At 33.9% G+C, this 23,590-nt stretch overlaps 1 pseudogene across 1 annotated transcript; it reads left to right on the top strand.

Annotated features, from left to right (window-relative positions):
- Window positions 1–2,780: 2,780 nt before the first annotated feature.
- On the top strand, window positions 2,781–4,154 carry LOC145816170 (putative carboxylesterase 2 pseudogene; annotated as a pseudogene). The gene has a single exon (XR_014358609.1). The product of XR_014358609.1 is annotated as a putative carboxylesterase 2 pseudogene (transcript).
- The last annotated feature ends 19,436 nt before the right edge of the window (window positions 4,155–23,590 follow it).

Raw genomic sequence — 23,590 nt, 5'->3', positions numbered from 1 at the left:
CATAAACTACAAACGCGTTTGGTAATTGATAAAATGTTTAAAAAAATTTAAAAATATAAAAAAAAAGTGAGAAATGATAAGTGGCGGCGGAAGACGGTAGTGGAAAGTGGTGACGGTGGGTGGTGGGTAACGGGCAGTGGTGGGTGGTGGCCGGTAGGTGGTGGTGGTAGACGGGTGGGTGACGGTGGCGGGTGGTGGTGGTGGTGACGAGTGGTAGCGAGTGGGTGGTGGTAGTGGGTGGGTGGCAGTGGCGGGTGGTGGGTGGTGAATGGTAGCGAGTGGGTGGTGATGGTGGTGGTGGTGGTAGGTGGGTGGCAGGTGGGTGGTGGTGGTGGGTGAGTGGGTGGGTGGGTGACGGTGGCGGATGGTAGCGAGTGGGTGGTGGTGGTGGCAGGTGGGTGGCAGGTAGGTGGTGGGTGGTGGTGGTGGTGGTGGGTGGTGGTGGCGGGTGGGTGGTTGGTGGTGGTGGGTAGCGGGTGGGTGGTTGGTGGTGGTGGGTGGCTGGTGGTGGCGAGTGGTGGATAGTGGTGGCAGGTAGGTAGTGAGTGGTGAGTGGCAAGTAGGTGGCGGGTGGTAGTGGCGAGCGGTGGATGGTAGTAGCGGGTGGTGGATGGTGGCAGGTGGATGACAGGTGGGTGATGGGTGGTGGTGGTGGTGGTGGTAAGGGATGGGTGGTGGTGGCGAGTGGGTGGTGGTGGCGGGTGGTGGCAGGTAAGTGGTGAGTCGGGGTGGCAGGTAGTGGCGGGGGGTGGGGGTGGGTGATGGTGGCGGTGGAAAATGGTGGCAAGTGGTGGCTAGTGTTGGGTGGTAAAAAAAAAAAAAACTCAAAACTCAAAATAGAAACACATTTTTTGTGTTTACATTTTTTGACCAAATTTATAAACTGAGACCACAAATTTATAAATCAAAAAGTTTACCAAACAAGTTTTTATTTGAGTTTTTAAAATTTTTGTAAATATAAACAGAAAACTGAAAACGTAAGTGTTACCAAACAGCACCTATAAATTGTGTTGTTTGCTCATTTTAAGGTTTGCGCCATCCAGATATTCAGAGATGAAGAAAATACAAAGTGTTTTATATTGGATAGTGTTTTATGAGTGTTTCCTTACTGATTTAAGAGTGATCAATGGATCTATGAACTTTAGATTTATTTTCTTTTATTCACAAAACAGAGAATTGTTCTTCAGTGGATTTCGAGAAACTTGAGCCTGAAGCTTTGGTAGATTCCGGAGTGGTTCATCGTCGTGGATTCGACATCGACCTTGTGGATTCAACATTGGACAAGACAATTTCGTGATAAAGACAATGGTGGAAAATGTGCATTGGAATCGGTTCAATTCGAATGTGAATTCGTTAGGTAATTGAGAGTACATTTGTTTAATTCCTTTTTGTCTTCTTAGTGGATTGTTTTGTAACTTTGGTCCATTTTTTTTTTAATCACAATTGGAGGCGCTCCAATTGTGATTTTTCCACGTTAAATCGTTGTGTTGATTTTTCTTTGATTGTTTGATTGAGATTATTACTTATTGTTTAAAAATTGAAACAAAATCACAAATCAATATCTTGAAAATTTTCAGTTGTCCTTTTTATTCTGTGAACTATTTTTGTATGGATTGAGATTCTATCCATTTTATAGGTGAAATTGAAAATTTCATTTTATGATCAATACTTGTAAAAAATTCCCGTCGACAAATATTTATTTGGAATAAGACTCTTTCACTTGGTGGTTGTGTAGTATCATTTAATGATGTGAAGTGTTTGGTTCAAATTTTATTGAGAAAAGTTTAATATCTTTTGATTATTATTTTTCTCTTATTATGATTGTTGTATTGAGTGAAATTAAATGGAGATCTCTATCATACGGAGATCATAAACAAATTTAGAATATAGCAAAGTGTAAGTATATTTTGTCACTCAAATTCATCACGTAAATTACACTAAATAAATCTCAACTACACCCTACATTACTTGTATATTTTTTTGGTTCAAAAATACTAAAGACCTGAAATATTCCATTAAAAATTTTATTATTTAGGGGTGGTTTGGGATATTTTAAATAAGTGTACTTTTTGACTTTTTATAAAATATGGATTGAGTATGGGTTGGATTTGAAGTGATATTACAGAGAGGTGATGTGACTTAAATAAGATGATGTGACTTAAATAAGATAATAATTTTTTGACTTTTTAACTTTTTTAGTATATGTCAAACAAGGCCTTAATGTTCGTTTGGATGTCCCATTAAGACTAAAATAGTCATATAAAATAAAATATGTTATGTTAATCAAATAGGATAAAATGTCACTTCTAACCTATAATCATTTTATTTTTTCTTTCATAAAAGTCAATAAAACTAAAAAAATCTATTCTAAATAAGACATTTTAACCCTAAACTAAAATGATCCAAAAAAAATTAAAATTCAACCTCCATTCCAAATAATCATTTTCACAAAAGTCAATAAAACTAAAAAAATCTATTTAAAATGAGACATTTTAACCCTAAACTAAAATGATCCCAAAAAAAAGAAAAATGCTTGGGAGCACTAATTAGTGCTCCCACTAATTAGGTGGCAGTGGGTCCCGCCATTAATGATGTGATGTTTTGATCTTGGAATTGTATTTTTTTTTATTTTTTTACTTTTTTAATGCATTAGTGCTATTAATGGTGATGTTTTTAATGGGATAAATCATTGTTGCAAAAAAAATTAAAATTCAACCTCCATTCCAAATAGCACTCACTTGAGTATTAAATAGGAAAATTTGAGGAGACCACACATGAGTGAGCGTGACAACCAACACCGACTTCATTCTTTCCCTTATATATTCTTTCTTACTGGCATTCCAATCCTTGCTACAACTCTCTCTCTCTCTCTCTCAAAAAAAAATGGGTTCAACAACACCACAACTATCTAGGGAAGTTCTACCTTACCTCAGGGTCTACAAAGATGGAACCATCGAAAGACTCGCCGGAACTGACGTTGTCCCAGCAACCTTCGACCCGAAAACTGGTGTTATCTCCAAAGACACCGTGATCATACCGGAGACCGGTGTCTCCGCCAGGCTCTACCGCCCCAAGCTCACACCGGCTCACAAGAAACTCCCCCTGGTGGTCTACTTCCACGGCGGCGCATTTTGCATATCCTCTGTTTCCGATCCCTTCTACCACCACTCTCTCAACGTACTTGTCTCCAAAGCCAACATCGTCCTCGTCTCCATCGACTACCGACTCTCGCCGGAGCACCCTCTTCCCACCGCCTACGCCGACTCCTACGCTGCCCTCCAATGGGTAGCTTCCCATTCCGGCGGCGGCGCCACTGCCGGCGGTGGTAGCGCGGAGGATTGGCTGAAAGATAACGTTGACTTTGACAAAGTGTTCTTGGCAGGGGATAGTGCTGGGGCAAATATTTCACACCATATTGCGATCCGGGTCGGGTCAGACCCAATCCAAGGCTTGAAGTTTCATGGTATTTTAATGATCCACCCGTATTTTTGGGGGGAGGTGCCGATTGGATCCGAGGTCACGGATCCGGTAAGGAAAGCTATGGTGGATTGTTGGTGGAGGTTTGTTTGCCCGTCGGATAAAGGAAATGATGACCCGCTTATTAACCCGTTTGTGGATGGATCCCCGAGTCTTTCCGGGTTGTGTTGTGACCGGGTTATTGTTTGTGTTGCTGGAAAGGACATATTGAGAGATAGAGGGAAGCTGTACTATGAGTCATTGGTGAAAAGTGAGTGGCAAGGGAAGGTGGAGTATGTGGAGATAGAGGGTGAAGATCATGTTTTTCACATCTTCAATCCATGGTGTGTGAAGGCTCTCAAGATGATCAACAGTTTGGCATCTTTCATAAATCAAGAGTGATATAGCTCTGTACTAGGTGCGCAAAATGAATTTTATAGAATAAAGCACAGATGTAATTCAAAATATTTATATCTACAAATATATATATATATATATATTTAGTAGCTCTAAAATAAGAGTTTTAAAGGAGTTCTAATGACGTGGCACTAGTCCATGTGTAATTATTGTTACTTTTTATTGATGTTTTTCGTTTTCTTTTGACTTGTCAACTCATTAAAACTCTATTTAGAGTTATTAAATTAGAGATATGTATCATTGTTTTTATATCTATAGATCTTTACCTTCTGTATTCGAAACTTTCTGTGTGCTGTAATTTCTTATTTTAGTTTTAGTGGTATACTAATGGGTAATTCATACAATGCACGAAAATTTAATTTCAAAATAAAAATTAATTTTCAGTATTAATATTTCATGTATAGAAAATTTTAATAATTGAAAGTTAAATACAAATAAATTTGTTAATGATTGATAAAAAAAATTTGTTACGGTGTGTGATTCTATGTAAAAAGCTTACAAAAACAATTTCTTTCAATATTAAAAAAAAGTTTATTCTCAATCTGAAATCAAATCTTCATTTGTGTTAATCAAATTTTAAAAAAAAATTATGAATTCCATTTGTATCAAAATATATTTTTTTGAAAAAAAATAAAAAAAAAGGAAAAAATTCTATAATATACAAATTATAACTCGGTTATAATTCATGGTGTATTGTTTTGGTTATTAATTGAAAAAGTCTTAACTAATTTATTATGTTTTTAGTATGTCTAAAGTGATGCATTGAATTTATAATTATGTTTCAAGTGGTATTTTATTTATTTAGATTTGTGCTTCAAATTGTGTTTGATTATGATCTATTAGAATATTTTTATATGACAACATTTAAGTATTTTATTACACGAAAAAGTGTTTAAGGTGGATTGACTCAAAAGTAGGATTTATATTTATATCAGTACGATCGTAAGAGTTATTCACATTGATATATAAAAAATTATAAATTTAAATTAAACAGCATCCTCAAAGAGAATCAGGTATAAAATCTCTATAAAATTAATAATTTTAGTTTTCAAAAGGGTTCTGATTAATTATGTGACACATCCAACCAAATTATTTTTGCATATCTTTTCTGGCAGAGCTCATAAAAGTGTATTACCAGTAATACTATAAATTCAAAAAATTTATTTAAAAATTATTCAAGAAACATTAATAAGTGCCTTAAATATACACAATCATTTTCGATAATTTAAAATAATACTCCACACTATTTATCATTTGACATTTGTTAATTTATCTTCTAAAAACTTAACAAAAAAAAGTATTGAGTTACATTATTTTAATCAATTAATATCAAATTGGATGCTACACATGTATCTAAATCAATTTTAGAAATATAATTTCTGATAAAAAATCACAATAGAATTAATTTTAATTAATGTAATGATATTTTATATTATGAGATAAATTATTATATTTTTTAATATATATATTTTACAATCATTTACCACAAAATGTAAATTACAATTATAGATATTAGTGTTGGGTGTTTGATTTATATGTTGAAAATGATTTTATGAGTAGCATCTATTTTGACAGTGCACTATTCATGCACTGTTCATCACAATGCATAATTTATTTTATATATTATATTGTATATTTACTATTCATCAAGCAATGTTTTCTCTATTTACTTGTTGAAAAATAAAACCTTACATGTGAGCTACTCATCTTTTGAATAAATTCATTTTTTCACGTGCTCAAATCTTCAGCATGGAACATCCATATATGTTTTCCTCCGCGAAGCATGCTTAATTCTTCTACGATTTGCCATTTGCATGCTGTCTGCAACGACTACTTTTTTGAAAATTATATAAGAGACGCTCTAATTGAAGAAAAGTAGATTTACGGAGAAAAGAAAAGTAAGATAAGTGGTGAAATAGTTGTGATATTCAATAGAGTTCTCAAATTATTTCGTGGTGCATTTTTATTGAGTTATAATTGTTTTTGAGAGAAAATTTATTGAGAATTTGAGTTTTTATTATAAAAGAGTTCTCTATCCTTTATTTTTATTCTTGTAAAAAGAGTGACGTTTTGTGAGTGATTTTATTTTTTTGATAAAATCACTTGGGTTAGGTGTGACTAGCGCCGGATTCACAACTAGTTAGTTGAAGTGATCGGGGTTGATCAATTGTTAAGATTCGTTAACACTTGTGAAGGTAGGAGTGTAACTACTATTTGACGAATAATGAAAAAATTTCAAAGAGGATTTTGAAGAGTGGACGTAAGTTTGGTATGAGTCGAACCATTATAAGCTCTATGTTTACTTTCTCTTCCCTTCGCTTTATTTATGTTTATTAGTATTATTTATATTGTTTCATATTTTATTTATTTATTTTTCATTTGGATTAAATTTTAATTTATTACTCTTATCTTTATTGCTTCATATTTTTATTTGTTTATTATTTGGGTTAATTTTTTTTTTAATTTAGTAATTTATTTAGAAACTCAATTCACCTCCCTTTTGAGCTGCTTTCTGGACAACAAGTAATATAAAACTAAAAGTGATTCTAATTATTTAATTTTATTTTTATTTTTATATTTATTTGGAAATTGAAAATATGTAGAAATAGAACTACACAAAATTTATTTAAAAAATTAAATATAAATATGTTGTGATTGGATTACGAAAAAAATATATAAATTAATTATGTAGGGTATCGATTTTTTCTTTAATATTCTCTTTGAATTATTCATATATATTGCATATAGGTATATAAAATTTAAATTAAATATAAATATTTTGTAATAAATAATTTCATGTTAAATAAAAAATTAAATATAAATTAATATTAATAGATAAAAAATATAAAATAAAAAAATAATTTGATCCGTGTGATATACATAATTAAGCATATTTTATCTTATTTATTTATTTGTATATCGAGATAATTATTTTTTTCAAATATCGTAATAATTAAATTATAATTATATATAGAAAATAAGTATTTCTCAAATAGAGTTCATATAAAATTGATTATTATAATTGAAATTGAATTTGTATAGAACTTTATATATGTAAATAGAAAAGGCAATATGACTTTTTTTTAAAAAAAAATAAACCTTTAAAATGTGCATTAAAAAAAAATACTAGTTATATATATATATATATATATATATATATGGGGTCATGGTCTAAATTTTGTGACCTTTATATAATAAATTAAAATAAATAAAAGGATTCAATAAAAGTTCTAATAAAAAAATTAAATAAAATAACATACACATTGGATTCAATAGAATAGTATAATTCAAATATCTGATCACATTACTAAACAAACATAGAATTTAATAGAATAGTCCAATTCAGACATTATGACTAAACAAATACGTGATACAAATCCAGTTCAATTAAATAATTCAGAGACATATCTCAAAACTAACAATCTGATGAATTATAATCTTTCCTTATCCAATCCATTCAAACAAACACACTCTACAAGTGGGGTAATTATTCAATAATCTCGGAACATGGATACGTGATATTCCATAGTATTATGATTGGTAGAGAATGTGAGTATATGAGGTATTGTATTGGGTAATTAGAAAATATGAAAGTAGGGATGGCAATTTGAACCCGATCCGACGGGAACCCGATCCCCTGACCCCGATTAAAATGGGTTTTTCCCGAAAATTTTCCCCATAGGGGCGGGGATGGTATTGAAAATTAAATCCCCGACGGTTCTCCGGCCGGGGCCAGGGACGGGGATAGGTTTCCCCCGCCCCCGCTCCTGCCCAGTCTCGGCCCGAATAATCCCCGAATAATTCCCTTAACATTCCCCGAATATTCCTCATATATATATATATATATATAATACATGTTTATGTTTACGGTTGAGTTGTCTGCCTCTCTCTCTCTCACTCACTAACACTCTCACCTCTCAACCTCTCTCTCTCTTTGCTGCAGCTGTTCCTCACGACATCGGCATCGGCATCGGCGTCGGCGTCGGCGTCGGCCGCGGTGGCGACTCCTCCACTGTCCTCTCCCTCCTCCTATCTCGTTGATCTCCGATCTCGCCGAACTCACCCATCTCGCCGATCTTTCCGATCTCACCGATCTCCCTCCTCGTCAACCAAGGCAGGCAAATGAAGTGTGTAATATGAAGGACACACCTGGCTGGTCACAAAACGACGAGGGACGACTTCTAACTGGATTCTCTGCTTGGCCGATGTTGATTGCTTTTTAGGAGGATTCCCTTTTGAACGGGAGGGATTAGACTTGGAGTGTTTTTAGAAGATAACGATCTTTCTGATCTCACCGATCTCCTTCCTCAAGAACATTACGGCGACGCCTTTCCCTTGCCGGACTCCGACGCCTTGATCTGTATCAATATTGATGATTTTGGTGATTGTTATTGATTTTGATCTCTCTGATTTTGTTGATTTTGATCTATTGTGTATGATGATGTCGCTGCCTTGATCTGTATTATTGAATTTTTTTTTTCTTTTTGACCGGGGAATTTTCGAGGTCAGGAAAACTTGATCCCCATTAGGGGGCGGGGACGGGGACGGTGGTAGGTTTCCCGTCGGGGATCGGGGCCGGGAACAGGGGGATTATCACCATCGGGGATCGGGGACGAGGAGTGTGATCCCCGGCTCCACCCCGACCCGTTGCCATTCCTATATGAAAGGACATATTAATGCCTCGTTTGGAAACATGCTAATGTTTTGACTTTTTGATTAAAATATGATGTAAAAACAAAAAACTAATATGTTTGGAATAAATTTTTAATTTTTTATGAAAAGATGTGCAAAAAGTAAAAAAAAAATAGAATATTTAATTTTTTGGTATAAGTTGTTGATTTTTTAATTTTTTTAATGATTTTTTGACTTATATTTAAAATCACCACTTATTAAATGAGACCTAAATAATAATTGATTAAAGAGGATAACTACTCTGAAAATATTTAATAATTTCGCCTATAAGTGCATGGGGGGTTTGATATATGTCGGCCCTGTTTGGTAGGGCTTATTTCCAGTTTATTTCAACTTTTAGCTTAATTTAAGCTATTTTGATGTATTTGGTTCAGCTTAACAATACAGTTTATACCTTTTTGTAATTCAAAAATCAACTTATTCTTTGAGTGAGAGAGAAAAAGCTTAATTTATAAGTCAAAAATCAACTTATATTTACAATTATAAATTTGGGAGCTTTTTTGATAAATCCATTTTCTAAGAGCTTTATTCCATCCAACCCATATTCTTTTTGACTATTCCATTAGGTCCAATTTGAGATAAGAAGACCAAAATATCCTTTTCATCTACTTATGTTCCATTTAGTTCACATTATTTTCTTATATTTCAATAAGTCCTATGGGTGACATAATTACAAAAATACCCTTAATGTGAATGTTCACACCGTCAACGTAAATGTTCATATCGTCAATGTGTAGGGGCCGGGCCCATGTCGATCCTCGTGGGTGCCCGGAAAAATTCGAGTTGGGCCGGGCCGGCCCACAGGCCAAAAAAATAGGCCCGGCTCGGCCTGTTGATAATATGAATATTCACATTGACAAGTTAACATTCACATTGATAGGAGTGTAAAATTAGCCTGCGGCCCGTGGGCGGCCCGAAAACAGCCCGCCGCCAGGGGCGAGCCCGGACCGGCCCGTTCACAATGTGAATATTCACATTGACATATTAACATTAACAATAACATTGACAAGAGTGTAAAATTGGCCCATGATCCGTGGGCAACCCGAAGCCCGGGCCCGGGTCGGGGCGGGCCCGGCCCGGCCCGTTGACAATGTGAATATTCACATTGATATGTTAACATTCACATTGATAGGAGCGTAAAATTAGTCCGCGGCCTGTGGCCGGCCCGAAACCCGCCCGCGACTCGTGGGCTGCCTTGGGCCCGGCCCGACCCGTTGATAATGTGAATATTCACATTGACATGTTAACATTCACATTGATAAGAGTATAAAATTAGCCTGCGCCCCGTGGCTGCTCGAAACTAGCCTACGGCCCGTGGGCGGCCCGGGGTGGGCCCGGCCCGGCCTGTTGACAATGTGAATATTCACATTGACATGTTAACATTCACATTGATAAGAGTGTAAAATTGACTCGCGTCCCATGGACGGCACGAAACCCGTGGGCGGCGCGGGGCGAGCCCGGTCCGGCTCGTTGACAATGTGAATATTCACATCGACATATTAACATTCACATTGATAGGAGTGTAAAATTGGCCCGTGGCCCGTGGGCGGCCCGAAACCTGCCCGCTGCCCAGGGCGGGCCCGGCCCAGCTCGTTGACAATGTGAATATTCACATTGACATATTAACATTAACATTGATAAGAGTGTAAAATTGGCCCGTGACCCGTGAGCAGCCCGAAGCCCGGCCGGGGCGAGCTCGGCCCGTTGACAACGTGAATATTCATATTGACATATTAACATTCACATTGATAAGAGTGTAACATTAGCCCGTGCCCCGTGGCTGCCCGAAATACGCCTACGGCCCGTGGGCGGCCCGAGGCGGGCCCGGCCCGGCCTGTTGACAATGTGAATATTCACATTGGTATGTTAATATTCACATTGATAAGAGTGTAAAATTGACTCGCGTCCCACGGGCGGCCCGGGTTTGGGTCCGGGCCTACCCCGGGCCACGGGCGAGCTTCGAACAGCAGACAAATTTTACATTCCTATCAATGTTAATGTTAACATGTCAATGTGAATATTCACATTGTCACGGGTCGGGCCAAGCCCGCTTCGGGCTGCGATCAGGCTTCGAGCCGCCCACGGGCTGCGGGCCAATTTTACACTCCTATCAATGTGAATGTTAACATGTCAATGTGAATATTCACATTGCCAACGAGCCGGGCCCGCCCCGGCCTGAGGTCAGGCTTCGGGCTGCACACAGGTCACGGGCCAATTGTACACACTTATCAATGTGAATGTTAACATGTCAATGTGAATATTCACATTGTCAACAGGCCGGGCCGGGCCCGCCCTGGGCCACCCACGGGCCGTGGGGGGGTTTCGGGCAGCCACGGGGCGCGGGCTAATTTTACACTCCTATCAATGTGCATGTTAACATGTCAATATGAATATTCACATTGTCACGAGTCGGGCCAAGCCCGCCTCGGGCTGCGGTCAGGCTTCGGGCCACCCACGGGCTGCGGGCCAATTTTACACTCTTATCAATGTGAATGTTAACATGTCAATGTGAATATTCACATTGTCAACAGGCCGGGCCAGGCCGTGCTGGGCCCGCTCCGGGCAGCGGGCAGGCTTTTGGCCGTCCATGGGCCGCAGGTCAATTTTATACTCTTATCAATGTGAATGTTAACATGTCACTGTGAATATTCACATTGTTAACGGGCCGGACCGGGCCCGCCCCGGCCCGCCCATGGACCGCGGGTGGGTTTCGCGCCACCACGGGACGGGGGCCAATTTTACACTCCTATTAATGTGAATGTTAACATGTCAATGTGAATATTCACATTGTCAACGGGCCGGGCCGGGTCGGCCCGCCCTGGACTGCTGTCCAATTTTATACTCTTATCAATGTGAATGTTAACATGTCAATGTGAACATTCACATTGTCAACAGGCAGGGCCGGGCCCGCCCACGGCCCGTGGGCGGGTTTCGGGCAGCCATGAGGTGCGGGCTAATTTTACACTTCTATCAATGTGAATGTTAACATGTCAATGTGAATATTCACATTGTCAACGGGCCGGGCCGGGCTCGCCCCGGGCAGCGGGCGGGCTTTTGGCCGCCCATGGGCCGCGGCCCAATTTTATACTCTTATCAATGTGAATGTTAACATGTCAATGTGAATATTCACATTGTTAATGGGCCGGACCGGGCCCGCCCCGGGCCGCCCATGGGCCGCGGGCGAGTTTCGCGCTGTCACGCGACGGGGGCCAATCTTACACTCCTATTAATGTGCATGTTAACATGTCAATGTAAATATTCACATTGTCAACGGGCCGGGTCGGGTCCGCCCTGGGCTGCTGTCCAGTTTTATACTCTTATCAATGTGAATGTTAACATGTCAATGTGAACATTCACATTGTCAACAGGCCGGGCCGGGCCCGCCCACGGTCCGTGGGCGGATTTTGGGCAGCCACGAGGCGCGGGCTAATTTTATACTCCTATCAATGTGAATGTTAACATGTCAATGTGAATATTCACATTGTCAACGGGCCGGGCTGGGCCCGCCCCGGGCCGCGGGCGGGCTTTTGGCCGCCCATGGGCCGCGGCCCAATTTTATGCTCTTATCAATGTGAATGTTAACATGTCAATGTGAATATTCACATTGTCGATGGGCCAGACGGGGGCCACCCCGGGCCGGCCATGGGTCGCGGGCGGGTTTCGGGCCGCCACGGGACGGGGGTCAATTTTACACTTCTATTAATGTGAATGTTAATATGTCAATGTGAATATTTACATTGTCAACGGGCCGGGCCCGCCCCAGCTCGCGGCCGGGTTTCGGGCCGCCCACGGGCCAATTTTACAATCCTACCAATGTGAATTTTAAAATATGAATGTTCACATCATTAAATTGCTAATCGTTTAAAAAATATTTATAAGGGTATCAAAATTAAATATAAGGGTATAAGTGTCCAAGAAAATAGTGTAAATCAAGAAAATGGATTTTATGGAATAAAACTATACATACATGGGACTAAATGGGTTAAAAAATTCCTTCATGGACTTCTTGGGTTAAAACACTTCTAAATTAGACTTATCAATAAAAATTCCTATAAATTATAAATTATTAAATTATAAATTATAATTACTTTTTCACATTTCTACCAAACGGGCAGTTGCTTTCATGGTCGGTACACTGATAAATGATCCGGAGACTTCTTTTCCGGCTGACGTGCCAATAATGTTTGCCAGAAGTTCTCGCTTCATTAATCGACATTAATGTATATATATTTTATAAACATTTCTAGAACCGTAATTGTTTTTTACAGTATTTTATTTTTCAAACTTTAGCCGGCCTATAAATCAAAAATAATATATATAGACGACAGAAAAAAGAAAGGTCCTATGCTGCCTTATGTCGGATAATCTTTATTGTATTTAAAAATTAAATTTTATTGTGCATTTAACAATAATTAGAATATAAAAGAAATAAAAGAAATGAGAGAATTTGTTTGATTACAAAAATCAAATTAGAAAAATTAAATAAAATAAATAAAAATATATTTTTATTTTGTTACAAAAACAAAATCAAAATCTGATTTAAATAAATAAATAAAAACAGAAAATAAATAACCAATTTACTTGATTAATTTGTTGAATAATATTCTAATCAAATCTAGTGTTAGACACTGTATCCTTAAAACAGATTCGTCATCTCCACGGTACTTTCAGAATGTGGACGTTTATCTTCCAGGACGAAATGATCAACAGCAAACAATAGCAGCACTACAAATTGTTTGCTCAACGAACACACTGAGTGTTTACACTCTTTCTCACAGAAATTAAAATACAGCAAAATGCAGAGAATTTTAGCAGAGGAGAAGTACGAAGTTTGTTATTAAAAAAACAAATGAGGAACTGTCTATTTATATAGGTGAAGTGGTGGCTGCTCAATTTGAATCCAACAGGTAGCAAATATGTTTTGAACAGATACAGCACCTGTTCGGTTTGAATTTGAATAGATAACCGAATTTGATTTGAATCTCAAACAGGTAAAACAGTTTTGGGTTTGAATCTGGACAGATTTAGATCTATCTGTACAAAATTTTGAAGAGGTGCAACAATTTTGAATTTAAAAATTGAAATTTAAATTGGACAAATTTCATTTTACCAAAAAATAAAATTGAATTCAAATATTTTTGGCCCAAAAAAATTAGTATTGGGCCGGACAAGCCCAACCCAACCTCACACTCGCGCCCAAGCCAAGCCCATCCTGCCAGCGCGTGTGGTGATTTTTAGGTCCAATGGGTCTAGCCCATTTTACCCATAATCTCTCTCTCTACAAAACTTAGGTACCCCTTGAGGCACACCCCAAGTTCCAATCATATGCCTTATAAACCCACTCAAAACTTCTCACCAAATCAATGTGGGACAAGCCATTTCCAAACCTTTAACGATTTTTCACAAACACTCTATTTTCATGGAGCACACTTTAGCTTCAATTTCTCATTCACTCGATGATGGTTTTGAGCAACCAAATATATCATGTGAATCACAACGCGACATAGAACGTGTTATCACTTTGACTCGCCATTTTTAGCGCATGGGTCTCACCTAAATAATAGACCAAAGTTAGAAAAAAATTCTGTTTTTTACCCAGAATTTTCCAACAATTTCTAACACTTTACCCAAAAAAAATTAAGAAAACTTTTAACAAAGTTCAATAACTTAAACCATCTTTAATGGCACATTAAATTTGAATAAAAATTCAAGTAAAAGATTCATTTGATATCAAGTATTCTAACGAAATATTTTGAAATTTTATCAGAATACCGGTCGACTAAGCGAACGATCGGGAGGATGTCTAGCTAGTTGACTGGCTAGTATAAATTTTGCACAAATTTTTACTTTGAGGTAGTCATTCGAACGAACTACCGAGCGGTCGATCGGCCAGTGTAATTTTTTCACAGATTTTTTGTCTTGAGGTAGTCATTTGGAGAATATCCAGAGAAACATCCGGTGGTGACAATTCAACCACAATAAAGAGTGATTTGATGAAAGGTACATTAATCTTCAGTTTGATAAAAAAAAAAAACAAAAATCTAAATTTAATGATATCGTTAAAAAAATAAAAATTAACTTTTTTATCAAATTTAAATTTGATAAACCATTGAAAATAATCGTATTACACAGATAATATAAACACAAGTGGCCAGAGTTAGACCACTTGTTTGTTTGAAGGATTAGGGGGTGGGATTGGACTATTAGTCCCACCAGACTAATAGTCCATTGTTTGTTTTATTTTTTTTGTTCCGGACTAATAGTCCTCCCGGACTATTAGTCCTACAAATATGGGACTATCCTATCCCATGGGAGAGGGTGGGATAGAAACCATGGGATTGGTATCTCATGGGATTATTTTGTGAAATGTCCATTTTACCCTCCATGCTATTACTCAGCAAAAATTAGAAAATGATAAAATAGTCTTTTGAACATTTATAAATTATTTTTTTAGTGTTGTTAATTTAAAATTATATATTAAATAAAAAATTTTAATTATAAATTATAAATTAAATTTAATTAAAAATAATAAATTATAAATTATGGCCTTATAAATTAAATTTTTTTTAGTGTTGTTAAAAAATTAAATTTACATATTAAATTAAATTATTTTTTTAGTGTTGTTAATTTAAAATTATATATTAAATAAAAAATATAAATTATAAATTAAATTTATTTTAAAATAATAAATTATAAATTATGGCCTTATAAATTAAATTTTTTTAGTGTTGTTGAAAATTTAATTTATATATTAAATAAAATTATTTTTTATTGTTGTTAATTTAAAATTATATATTCAATAAAAAATATAAATTATAAATTATAAATTTAATTTAATTGAAAATAATAAATTAAAATGATTAAAATATTGTGCAAAAAATAAAATAAAACAAATTTTTATTTAATCTAGTTTAAAATAATTAAAATATTAAAGCGATGTTTAATATTGTAATTATTTAGTAAATAATTGAAAAGAATAAAATAGTCATTTGAGCATTTATCCTTCTCCATAATATCCCAAACAAACACTGGATAACTAAAAATAGTCCAATCCAGACATCTAATCCCATGACTAAACAAACATATGATACAAATTTAGTCCAACTAAATAATTTAGGAACAATGTATCCTAAAACTAATAATCTAATGAATTACAATCCCCTCATTCAGTCCGTCCAAATAAACGCACCCTAATTTCTTGGTGAGGTGTAAAGACTCTTCTCCACTAAGTCCATTGTTTGTTAGTACAATACTGTTATATATTGTTTTATTTTGCCTCCGTTTGGGAAGTGGATTGGCTTTTTAACTTTTTGGCTTTTTAGCTATTTTAGCCTGGTTTAGGAAGGACTTTTTGGCTTTTTGGCTTTTTTGACTTTTTTTGTGAGAGAGGATTGTAATGATTATGGGTTGGATTTGATGTTTTGTTTTTTGTGGCTAAAAAGCCTATTTTGTTTTTTGTGGCTATTTTAGCCAAAAAAGCCTGGCTTTTTTCTTCCCAAACGGAGCCAAACTATTATTATTTTATATACATGATCAGTCTTAAATCACAAGCAATAATGTAAGTATTGATAAAATTTAAGATCTCAACCAAAGGGTGGGCGACATTGTGGTTAAGGCTTGGGGTTTAAGTCCTAAGGTCACAAGTTCAATTCCCCTCTCCCTTGGGCTAATTTCCTGGGCAAAGTATAGTTGGTTAGGAGGTTGGACCTCAAGTTGTCTAATCAGCACCTGACGTGGGTTCAATGCTCCCCCGCTTTGCGAGTCCTGACTTAAGCGAAGTTTGTCTTGCGAGGTCGAGGCAAGTTCTCAGGTTATAGTCTCCTCGCTCGGAACGACTAATAGGACGCCCTGGTAATCTCTGCAAGGGGCGCTGCCTTGGACCTGTGGGAGAGTAGGGAGGATTTTCCTGCAACAAAAAAAAAAATTTAAGATCTCGAATCATTAACATTGGTTAAGGTACACATAAGTTAATTCAAACATCTAATTATTTTTTTTAAAAAAAGATACACAATAATAACAAAAAATAGTGACATATAACATGACATTGTTAATAATACCATGATTAACGCATTTTTTTTGGTTTATTATACGATGTGTCACTATTTTATTAATATAAGACATTAAAAAATTAATATGAACGGATATCAATTAAAAACAATTATGTATTTGTCTTGGTATTTTTGCTTAATTAATTTAATCACCTACTTTGAATCCCAAACATAAATAAATAATAACATACAAAAAGAGACTTGTGACTTTTGACGTAAAAAGCTATACAAATTTATTTTCCTACAAGACCTAGTCTACCTAACCAATCCACTATTACGAAAAAAAAAAAAACCAAATTACAAGGTATAACTTACTACTCAATCCCGCTTAAATTCGTGCGTCTAGGTATTGTTTGGTAAGTTGATTTGTGGTTAAAATAGTCACAAAAAATAAAATACGTTATTTTAACCACAACAAATAAAACATCATATTCAATTCATAATCATTACACTATTTTCTCACAAAAAAAAATAAAAAAAGTCAAAAAATTCATTTTAAATCAAACTTTTTAACCCAGACTGAAATAACTAAAAAAATCAAAAAGCTAACCCATTTTCTAAACGGAAGCAAAGATGTTTTGAATCCATAAACTTGAAAGTGTACTTTTTATACTGATTGAATTCATAATTTGTTTTCAATGAATCGTAGGAATTTAAAATAAAATTATAAAAAAATTAATACAATACTCACATGATTATAAAACTGTCTCCCATACTCCACACAGCAAACATTGAATAGAATATTTAATAATTTTTTAAAAATCTAACATTTTTAATTCCTGCACTTTGTTGCACAACTGACACAAATATCACTTCAAATAATTGAAGACTTTTGAAACCATATTGGACGAATTTTTGGTGGGTCCCATGAATTTTTATTTAATTGAAATTTTAAAAAAAATTAATTTGGTAGAAAATGAATTCAAGAAAAAAAAGCCCTTTTATATAATTTTTTAAGGTAAAAATATTTTTTAAAAATTTAAAAATATCAACTTTTATGTTTACTTTTGTCAAATGAATTTTTATTTTTTTTAAAAAATTATCATTATAATATTAACCTTGTTTTTGTGTAATGCTGTCATTAGATTCCACTTGTTTTTGTCATGTTGCTTCATGCCAAGCTTTGTGAAAAAATAAGCAAATGAAAGAAACACTTTTACATATCAGGATTAAAAAAATTTGAGTGTAGTAGCCATTATCTTTTTCTTTTTTCTTTTTTCTTTTAAGTGGGGGAACACTAGACATAAGTGACAAAAACTCTTTGGTGAGATGTAAAGGCTCAACAAATTGGCTTCTTGTTTGTGAATTGAGAACTGCTATATATTGCTTGTCTTTTTTTTTCTTTTTTTTTAATACTATTTTATATCACTGTATACATAATATTATATTATTTACTTTCATTATTTTTTTAATGATTGTTTCCCATCAATGAATAAATCATGCGTACCTACGCAGACGATGACAACAACAACAAAAAAAAAAAAAAAAAAAAAAAGAAAAAAAGAATAGAAGAATAGAAAAGAAATTGATGACATGTAACATTTCTCCGGCCAATAATATTATGATGAATACATTTTCTTATCAAATATTTTTGAATCTGGAAAAAGATGCGGATCCTCGCGACCCCCACTAGCTTGTGATTGTTTTTTTTTTTTCTTTTTTCTTCTCTAATCACCAATCTCCACGTTGGGAGGGAGGTGGTGGAGGTGGAGGCTTGAGAGGTCTCAATCACTTCCGTTTTGAACCTTGCTATCAAATACCAAGCTTTGTATAAAAAATAAGCACGGAAGAAGCTCTTCTATAACTCAGGATTCCAATAATTTTGTTAAATAAATGTATTGCTTTCGTCATTGAAAGCTAAGCTTTATCAATCATAAAGTTTGTTTCCATTATCGTTAGACTTTGGTTGATGAAAGTGGTGTTTTTTCCCAACTTTTCTTTGACTAGTGATATTTTTTTTGTTTCTAACTTCAAATTGCTCTGTCAAATCCAAAACTTGTGTTGGTCCACAAAACAGATTTAGGATCCGTGTTGTTGAATTTCTAATAAGAAACTAACCGACCTTTTAATTTTGAGGCATTTATATTTTATCACAAGTACAAAAGATTGACTTAACGTTAAAAAAAAAAAAAATCTAAATTGGGAAAAATTAATGTTCTTACCCCTTACTTAAATAATTATCAATAATGATAATTGTTCAATAATCTTGATATTCCATAATATTGTCGTTAGTTCGGGATGTAAGAAAAATCGAAAAATGAAAAAAATAGACTAAACTTGTTAAACTAAATCAAACTGGCTACATTTGATCGGTTTTTTAATATAAATCGATTTGGGAGGTTTTAAAATTATTTTTCGATTTTTGGTTTTCGATTTTGTACCGATTTACGTATCTTGTGAACCGAATTAAACCGAAATCGACCAAAAATTTTGCATATTAAACATAATATATATTAAATATATAATGAAATTGGTTGAGTATAAAGTTCAGTTGACTCACTTAATTGTTTATTTTTTCTTAAATATTTCAAATTTGATAATAGATATTGACAATGTGATAAGCTGTTTGTTTGCCACTCATATATGCTTGAGTCAAGTTATGCTACTACTATGCCTATACGGCTATATCAGATGTTTATGTCGTTTTTAATTTTTTATTTTGAGTTGATAAACTTGTGATTCAGTCTTATGAGATAATAGTTTTAAACTTTGATTTTATTTTGGTGTCAAGACTTTTGGTTTTTAGATTATATTTTGTTTCTAATTCTACTTCAATAAAAGCTTTAACACTTAGGAGTTGTTTGAGAAGTGGGTTTGGGGCTAAAATAGCCACAAAAAATAAAATAGACTTTTTAGTCCCAATAAGACAAAACATCACATTCAACTCATAATTATTACATTCTTTTTTCTCACAAGAAAGTCAAAAAAGTCAAAAGCCCTTCCTCAATCAGATTTTTTAGCCCTAAGCTAAAATAGTCAGAAAAGTTAAAAAGCCAAAAAACCTACCCACTTCCCAAACCAAGCCTTAGTATTTATTAATTCTTTTGTTTGTATTTTTGTGTGAGGATTGGATTGGATTGGATTGGATTGGATATTGAAGTAATATACAAATGACTAATTCAAAATTTTTATATAAATTATTTACTATATTACAAATTTGAGAAGTAACTCAAATTTAAAATGTCATAAATTGAAAACTACACCGAGCTGAATCACTTGAATTAGTGCAGTTTGGTGCAATTTACTAAAAATTTCAATCTATATCAATTCTCAATACAATAGAATCGACTTTATTAGTTCAATGTAAAATTTTACCTAAACACTGACTATTCCAAACCGATTACATCCCTAATTGTTGTGTCTTGTAATTTTTCATGTATCTAAAACATCATATAAATAATAATTTATTACGTTATACTCCAAGACTTTCTGATTATTTTAAAACAACAAAATAGACTTTACTATTTAATCAATGAATTAGAAGATTTACCATTCTACATGCTTTTTTTTCAAAGTATAAAACAATATTATATTATGAAACAGATCATTTGTCATAATAATTAAAAAGTTAACAAAATTTACTTAACCGCTAAATATCAAGCCCACTAAATCAAGCCCAACAACTACTTACCCTACTGGCATTCTATATTCTGCTATGTTGACTAACAGATGCACTTAAAAAAAAACAAAAAGTGAGATTTTAAAAAAACTTCCACTATTATATATACAATGATGTGATATTATGTGTTAATTTTCGATTTTCTATATATTCAATGATATAGGGCCTACTCTCTTGTCACGTCAATTGTCGATGAATTTGTGAATTTAAAATGTGAGAATGTAACATTGCTCAAAAAAAGAACATCAATTGTGAATGAATTTTTGAGTTTGAAATGTAGAGACGTAACATTACTTAATAAAATATATATAAAAAAAGAAGAAAATATCCGCATCACCCAAATCCAAACTCGCATAACTTCACCGACAGAACCCATTGCTTTGTTTTCAAAAACTTGGAGAGAAGGAAGTCTCATGCTCTACTCATTTTGGTTCCAACTCCATATTCACAAATATCCGTTTCATTACAAATAAATAAATAAATAAAATTGAATAATAAATAACCAATTTACTTGATTAATTTGTTGAATAATATTCTAATCAAATCTAGTGTTAGACACTGTATCCTTAAAACAGATTCGTCATCTCCACGGTACTTTCAGAATGTGGACGTCTATCTTCCAGGACGAAATGATCAACAGCAAACAATAGCAGCACTACAAATTGTTTGCTCAACGAACACACTGAGTGTTTACACTCTTTCTCACAGAAATTAAAATACAGCAAAATGCAGAGAATTTTAGCAGAGGAGAAGTACGAAGTTTGTTATTAAAAAAACAAATGAGGAACTGTCTATTTATATAGGTGAAGTGGTGGCTGCTCAATTTGAATCCAACAGGTAGCAAATATGTTTTGAACAGATACAGCACCTGTTCGGTTTGAATTTGAATAGATAACCGAATTTGATTTGAATCTCAAACAGGTAAAACAGTTTTGGGTTTGAATCTGGACAGATTTAGATCTATCTGTACAAAATTTTGAAGAGGTGCAACAATTTTGAATTTAAAAATTGAAATTTAAATTGGACAAATTTCATTTTACCAAAAAATAAAATTGAATTCAAATATTTTTGACCCAAAAAAATTAGTATTGGGCCGGACAAGCCCAACCCAACCTCACACTCGCGCCCAAGCCAAGCCCATCCTGCCAGCGCGTGTGGTGATTTTTAGGTCCAATGGGTCTAGCCCATTTTACCCATAATCTCTCTCTCTACAAAACTTAGGTACCCCTTGAGGCACACCCCAAGTTCCAATCATATGCCTTATAAACCCACTCAAAACTTCTCACCAAATCAATGTGGGACAAGCCATTTCCAAACCTTTAACGATTTTTCACAAACACTCTATTTTCATGGAGCACACTTTAGCTTCAATTTCTCATTCACTCGATGATGGTTTTGAGCAACCAAATATATCATGTGAATCACAACGCGACATAGAACGTGTTATCACTTTGACTCGCCATTTTTAGCGCATGGGTCTCACCTAAATAATAGACCAAAGTTAGAAAAAAATTCTGTTTTTTACCCAGAATTTTCCAACAATTTCTAACACTTTACCCAAAAAAAATTAAGAAAACTTTTAACAAAGTTCAATAACTTAAACCATCTTTAATGGCACATTAAATTTGAATAAAAATTCAAGTAAAAGATTCATTTGATATCAAGTATTCTAACGAAATATTTTGAAATTTTATCAGAATACCGGTCGACTAAGCGAACGATCGGGAGGATGTCTAGCTAGTTGACTGGCTAGTATAAATTTTGCACAAATTTTTACTTTGAGGTAGTCATTCGAACGAACTACCGAGCGGTCGATCGGCCAGTGTAATTTTTTCACAGATTTTTTGTCTTGAGGTAGTCATTTGGAGAATATCCAGAGAAACATCCGGTGGTGACAATTCAACCACAATAAAGAGTGATTTGATGAAAGGTACATTAATCTTCAGTTTGATAAAAAAAAAAAACAAAAATCTAAATTTAATGATATCGTTAAAAAAATAAAAATTAACTTTTTTATCAAATTTAAATTTGATAAACCATTGAAAATAATCGTATTACACAGATAATATAAACACAAGTGGCCAGAGTTAGACCACTTGTTTGTTTGAAGGATTAGGGGGTGGGATTGGACTATTAGTCCCACCAGACTAATAGTCCATTGTTTGTTTTATTTTTTTTGTTCCGGACTAATAGTCCTCCCGGACTATTAGTCCTACAAATATGGGACTATCCTATCCCATGGGAGAGGGTGGGATAGAAACCATGGGATTGGTATCTCATGGGATTATTTTGTGAAATGTCCATTTTACCCTCCATGCTATTACTTAGCAAAAATTAGAAAATGATAAAATAGTCTTTTGAACATTTATAAATTATTTTTTTAGTGTTGTTAATTTAAAATTATATATTAAATAAAAAATTTTAATTATAAATTATAAATTAAATTTAATTAAAAATAATAAATTATAAATTATGGCCTTATAAATTAAATTTTTTTTAGTGTTGTTAAAAAATTAAATTTACATATTAAATTAAATTATTTTTTTAGTGTTGTTAATTTAAAATTATATATTAAATAAAAAATATAAATTATAAATTAAATTTATTTTAAAATAATAAATTATAAATTATGGCCTTATAAATTAAATTTTTTTAGTGTTGTTGAAAATTTAATTTATATATTAAATAAAATTATTTTTTATTGTTGTTAATTTAAAATTATATATTCAATAAAAAACATAAATTATAAATTATAAATTTAATTTAATTGAAAATAATAAATTAAAATGATTAAAATATTGTGCAAAAAATAAAATAAAACAAATTTTTATTTAATCTAGTTTAAAATAATTAAAATATTAAAGCGATGTTTAATATTGTAATTATTTAGTAAATAATTGAAAAGAATAAAATAGTCATTTGAGCATTTATCCTTCTCCATAATATCCCAAACAAACACTGGATAACTAAAAATAGTCCAATCCAGACATCTAATCCCATGACTAAACAAACATATGATACAAATTTAGTCCAACTAAATAATTTAGGAACAATGTATCCTAAAACTAATAATCTAATGAATTACAATCCCCTCATTCAGTCCGTCCAAATAAACGCACCCTAATTTCTTGGTGAGGTGTAAAGACTCTTCTCCACTAAGTCCATTGTTTGTTAGTACAATACTGTTATATATTGTTTTATTTTGCCTCCGTTTGGGAAGTGGATTGGCTTTTTGACTTTTTGACTTTTTAGCTATTTTAGCCTGGTTTAGGAAGGACTTTTTGGCTTTTTGGCTTTTTTGACTTTTTTTGTAAGAGAGGATTGTAATGATTATGGGTTGGATTTGATGTTTTGTTTT

The sequence above is a fragment of the Camellia sinensis genome, unplaced genomic scaffold (assembly GCF_055761805.1).
Source record: "Camellia sinensis isolate YWXY unplaced genomic scaffold, ASM5576180v1 Unanchor3, whole genome shotgun sequence".
Classification (NCBI taxonomy): domain Eukaryota; kingdom Viridiplantae; phylum Streptophyta; class Magnoliopsida; order Ericales; family Theaceae; genus Camellia; species Camellia sinensis.
Note: the sequence above shows the minus strand (reverse complement) of the source record. Positions and strands in the feature narration are given on the sequence as shown.